Source organism: Amblyomma maculatum, chromosome 4, assembly GCF_055883805.1.
Source record: "Amblyomma maculatum isolate TAMU_Amacu chromosome 4, ASM5588380v1, whole genome shotgun sequence".
Lineage (NCBI taxonomy): Eukaryota > Metazoa > Arthropoda > Arachnida > Ixodida > Ixodidae > Amblyomma > Amblyomma maculatum.
This window is the reverse complement of record NC_139347.1, coordinates 34,828,373-34,834,274: the sequence shown is the minus strand read 5'-3', so window position 1 is coordinate 34,834,274 and position 5,902 is coordinate 34,828,373. Positions and strand designations below refer to the sequence as shown.

At 48.2% G+C, this 5,902-nt stretch overlaps 1 long non-coding RNA gene across 1 annotated transcript; it reads right to left on the bottom strand.

Moving 5' to 3' along the window:
* Positions 1–1,811: 1,811 nt before the first annotated feature.
* On the bottom strand, positions 1,812–4,828 carry LOC146190675 (uncharacterized). The gene is made up of 3 exons (XR_014706328.1): positions 4,744–4,828; positions 4,479–4,577; positions 1,812–2,046 (listed from the first exon to the last, which is right to left on the bottom strand). It is a non-coding gene; the product is annotated as an uncharacterized LOC146190675 (long non-coding RNA).
* Between the last annotated feature and the right edge of the window lie 1,074 nt (positions 4,829–5,902).

Sequence of the window (5,902 nt, the reverse complement as noted above, 5' to 3'; positions counted from 1 at the left end):
ACCTGCATCTACCTGCGACGCATTAGCGCAACATTTTTGTTGTTTGGTACCTTTGTTGCGCGTTTCGTTCTTATTATTACTATTACTATTACTTTTTCTTTTTTTTTTTTTTGCTTGCGGGAAGCCGTGAATAGAGCCATGCAGTAGTCAAATGTATGCCACGTGAATATTTTTATACCATTCACTTGTTTAGAGGCTGGATTTCACCTCATTTCATGCGCATGTTCCTGACCTTCAAGTTCTGCAGAGAGTTTGCAAATGTTTTAGAAGTCTAGAATTTCTTTAAACCATGTTGTATGGTTGGCATAAGCAGGAGGACGGAACATTTGGGTACCTGCAAGAAAGTAGGATACGAATTACGGCACTAACAAAATTTTCGCCATAGCGCAAAGAAAGGCATGTGGTATATTTAAAAGGTTGCAATTACTCCCGTATAACTAGAAAGCGCTATGAACATTTAACTTTCCCAGGCGACGTAGGCTATGAGAAACAAAGTAGTGGAATGTTCAGTATTAATTTAAACTACCTTGAAAGCCTCACCTTGTCGCTATCTTCGGACGCTAAACACTGACGAAGCTAGGTGCCTCTCGCATTTCTCCTGAATCGAAACGCGGCCACTGCGGCCGGATTCGAAACCGATTTATTGCCCCAGTAGCCGTGCCTAACTACTGAGCCACTGAGGCGGGTCAATTACTCGAAAGCAGCCGTTAGTAAGTCACTTGCTTCTTTTTCAAAGAAACCTTGCGATTTTCATTAACAGTTTCGCTGGTAGTAAATACTACGTTATAACTTCATAGGCGTGTTCCTTGAGGATGAAAAACTGCTGTAAACCCGCATTGCGAGTTGTGCAATTTAGGCCTTGTACGTGCCAATGGGAATTTAAATTATTTAGACTTGATCATGTAATTCGAAAAGCCATATTTATCTAACTAAATAGAAAGAATGACAAAGTGATAGTACTTGTCATGAATACCCATAAACACTATTTCTGCCTAACAGCCACTGCACTCAATCGTATATATATATATATATATATATATATATATATATATATATATATATATATATATATATATATATATATATATATATATATATATATATATATATATATATATATATCCTTGTTCGCTTGTTCATAGAAATAAACTCAAACTCCCACCCTTATGTGATACCGCCATAAAAGGGAGTCCTTAGGGTAATAAAACTGAACTGAATTGGCATGGAAATTGTCCGACGTGCGCCTATGGTTTATAATGCAATGACTTTAGTTAGGCATCATTCAAATACAGGTGAATACATATTCGAAAACGGTCGTGCCGACCGTCTGACTCCACAAAGAAAATAAATGAAGAAGTTGCACGTCGGGGCTTGCTTTTGACGTTGTATATATGAACTTAAGTTTCCGGCTCCCTTCATGCGGTTCAGCTCGAATAACTGACGAGTAAAATAAATAAATAAATAAATAAATAAATAAATAAATAAATAAATAAATAAATAAATAAATAAATAAATAAATAAATAAATAGGCGAGAAGGTTAGGAGCAGGCCAGAGCGTGCTTAGGGCTTGTACTACTCCTTCGTAGAATACCATCAGGACAGTAGGGCAAGCCGCGGCTCCCGGACGTGAAAAGCTATGCGCGGAGAGGAAGGGTCGGGAGAGGGCACCGGAGTCGCGCGTGCGCTGCACGACTCACGGAAGGCAGCCGTGCCCCGAACCGGAGCCGCGTCCTTGGTCGGTGCGGCGACCAGCAGCGTCGGGCGGCCAGCCGGTGCACCTCGCCTTTCTCCCCGCCTCCAGCTTGTGTCCGACAACCGTGCCGCACGCGGATTTTGCGCAGGTCCGGAGAAGACGCGCGCTCTCAGTGCTTCTCGCGCCGGCGCTCCTCCGCAAAGAGCGAGCAGCAGCAGCAGCAGCACGGAGGTCACGCACAAGAGATCACCCCCACGGGAAGCGACGACGAAGAAGGGATTCTGGTGCTACATCGCCGGCGCTGGGCTCCCAGCGGACAGGACTTGTTTCTCGAGGCGGCGACGCAGAGAGAGCTGAATTGCCGAGGGAAGTAAAAGAAGATACAAAGGAGACCTCGCATGCGTGATGAGCTTTGCGTGGCTCCTATATAACGGGGCGAGCTAGGCGTTTTTACAGCGCTTACTGCTCGCTGCTGCTACTCCGGCTCCTCTCTGCGCTCAGACGCACGCACACACATGCACCGCTCGGGGTTCCTCGGAGAGGCGGGCGAGCGTGGCTGCACGCGCGGCGGCGGCGGCGAGATCCGGCGATTCGCCTAAGTGGCGCACTTCCTCGACCCCCGGTGGGCGCACACGCAGTGTGCATTTGCGTTTCAAATGGAGGCTTTCGCGAGGGGCGGCGCGCGCACGACGGATGTGGTCCCGCGGTTAAGAGCGGGCGTTTTCCACCGGCCATGCTTCAATGCGGCGGCGGACACCCGAGACGTCGGCGGCGGCGGCGACGACTGTATTTCGCGTGCTCGGGCACCGGAGCGATTTTGGCCGCTCCTATGTGCGCTGCCCAACCGCCTTGCAACCCCTCACCCTTCTCTCAATTTATAGATGCATTTATTGCTTGCCGTGCACATCTCAGTCTGTGCGACTGCGGCTATTCAGAGCCCGGATTTTTCCAGTTTTGGAATTCGGCCTCGATCGTTGCGTAAAAGCGTTTTAGGTCGTATAGATAGCGTTGAGAGGGTGAAAGGGAAGAAGAGAAATAAGAATTCGAATGCCTGACTGTTTCCATCCTCGACATTAGCGGAGAAAAAGCACGTGTCTCCCTCTCTCTGTTCCTCTTTCCTCTACCGTTTTCCTTTTTATTTTAGATTGAGGCATCGGGCATTCCCGGAAAGCGAGCCAGCTTTTTTTACTTCAAATGCGATTCACGCCGACTCGAGAGTGCAGCGCATCAGTGAATAGGTGCAATGATGCGATTTTAGCCCTTGCACCTTGTATTGTGCTTGATACCATTACATCGGGACGAAATTAGTCTGTTGAATTACTTCTCTTCCAGAGCGCCCAAACCTCATCGGTAGAATCGAATATCTGGAAACTAGAGCAGTAGGGATGCGAGCAACTGACGAAGCGGACAACTATAAGGCATATTATAAGGCACATTATAAGGGACAACTATAAGGCACGCGGACAAGCTAGCAGCGAAGAGTCTAAGAAAGCGCCGTAGAGTGATTTGGTGCTGTAGTCAGCGGGACAGGGTGGACCATAAGAATTTAATGAAATCGTACGCAAAGAACTGTGTCGTAGCGACCTCATTCTGTAAATGAATGTCGCCGGCTGTTTGTAAACTCAGAGCATGAGGCGCGGCTGGTTGCTGTCAGAAAATAGCACACGGAAATGGTGACCTCGCCATTCTAGCTTTCCATCTCTGCATATATTTATAAAAACGGATTGTTGTTTAAAATATCGTATGATTATTCGTATCTTTTCGCGTGGATGAACTCATACGTGCGCATAATTATCAGCTGAAACTCGCGCTATGACGACCAACAAAGTTTCTTTTTTTTTTATTTATTTATTTAATGATACTGCGATCCAGTACAGATCATAGCAGGGTGGGGGAAAAATCAAATACAATCATATAAACACAACTTCAAATTTATAAAATTCATAACATTTGCAGGCACTTTTCAAATATTACTACACTATTCTGAGTACCAGTCTCGCTCTTAAGTTCGTTCCACTCAGTAATTGTCCTAGGAAAAAAAGAATATTTAAAGCAGTTATTTCGCGCATTCAAGGGAGTTATTGTCAGATCGTGCCTTTGTCTTGTGTTATAACGTGAGAGTAAACACAGGAAGAGTGATAATAGCTGTGTTTTGTTACTTTTGGGGCTAAACGCACAAAACTCCGCTTCTTGTTTCGCCCCCGCTCATCCCTTGTATAATACCATCAATCATTGACACCATAATATTTGATGTCACGATATCTGAATTTGCTGGAATGTACGCGTCGGAGCCATATGGTTCCGATTTCCAGCCAGCCGATTTCAAATGCGAGTGAGAGATTCAGCTACACTATCGAGATACGAAATACTGGTTCAGACAAGCTGCCCCCGTTGGCAAACAAGTGAAAATTTATGCAAGTTTAACGCGAAAATTTTCAACATACGCGATTTCATCGGGGCTGTTTTCTGCAATTTACCATTACTCTCTCTTCATGCTTTTTTTTTTCTTTTTCTTTTTTTAGCCAGGCGTAGCGAAACAACCGGACGAATGGTAGCTACCGAAAAAAAAAAAAAGTTGAAAATGTCTCGGGAGGATGGACCGTCGAAGGTCCGGCGGCCTTCACCAAACTTTCTCATCACGTCATACACGAACACTGTGTGGGCGACTGGGCGGTGTCCAGTTCAAAGCACACGGCGAAATGTATTTGTTGAAGGTCCGGAGCGGAGAAATATATATACAGCAATACTGGACACTCATGACGAAGCGATTAAAAAGGCTGCTCACAGAAAGGCTCTCCCAACGGGCGGAAATGAACTGGCGGATTTAATGGCTGTCGGCTGGGCGGAAGAAGTCTTCGCGTGACGTGAGGTGACCACAAGCGGGCTTTCAGGAGTCGAAACAGAAAAAAAGAAAAGAGAGAGAGAGAAATAACCATCGTCTCAAGGCAAGCAATGGAGCCAAAAAAGGAGAAAAGAAACAATATCAAAGCGGCAGCAAAAACGCTCAATCAAAGCGCAAGGCGAAAATCACACCAATGCGCAACAGTCACGAAACAGAAATGCTGAGCCATAAGACACCGAGATAACGGCAAAGCAATGACGCCGAAATCAAAGCAAAACTCGCGTGGTCCGTTATGTCTCTGTGTGAAGCAGGGTGGGGAACCGAGGCGACCGGCGGGGAATCCGGGCGCGTTCGAGATAGGGTCACTTCCGTTCTGAAATGTCTCTTCCACTCCATTCGTCCGCAACAGTCCGCACCTTGCGTAACGCCGCCGCCTCGCAGACGCGGAGATAAAGCCCGCAGCGGTATACTAGAGTACAAGCCCGAAAACGACCTTCCCTTCGCAGTTGGCCGTGGCGGCGGCCGACAAGAGAAAAGGAAATGGAAGAAAGGGACATTCTCGAACCCATCCCCCCTCCTACCTCTCTCGGCGGCGACAGCATCCAACGCTCTCGCTCCTCTCCGTATTTCTGCCCGGCTATCGGCGTGTTCCCGGCGATGCGATATAGCTGAATACCCCCATCCCCTCAGCGGCCGAGAAGAAAGGCCTCTCGCGGGCTAAGGTATATAATATCGGCGACCACCGAACGGAAACCCCGTGGACGCACGCCACATCAGTTGGCTGCTGTCCCTCCTCCGCACTCGGCAGCCCGCAATGCCGCGAGCAGCGGCGGGCAGCGCAGAACGCAGCAGGCGCCGGCATCCTGCGGCTGTCGTCGATTATTCCGATTTCCTCCCCTTTCTTTCGGACCGTTCTTTGTGTGGTCTGCAGCCATCTCTTTCTCGGTGTACGTGTGTGGACGACTGATTCCTTCTGGTTGGTTCCTTTTATGCGGATGCCGTCCGGCAGCAGCGTCGGCAACGCTTTCTTGCCTCGAGCGGAATGGACAGAGCGCGCAGCGGCGCTTGACCAGAAGAGCGCTATAGATAGCGGCCGTTGATGCTCGCTTTGCCGTCCGCCAACGCTGACCGAGCCATATAGGAGCGCAGTACTCGGCCCTTCTCTTTCACCGCCGTTACTATCGGACCGGAATCGTACACGATGAGGCTCTAGACATCCAAAGGGACAAGCAAAGTGAACCGCTGAGACGTCCGTTCAGTGTTTTGCTTTTCTACGGTGTTTTCTTTTACTCTGTTCGCGCGAGCTACACCGTGTAGATGAGAGCAAGACCGGCCACTGCCGGGTTTGGTGGGGCAGTGCAGTCGTT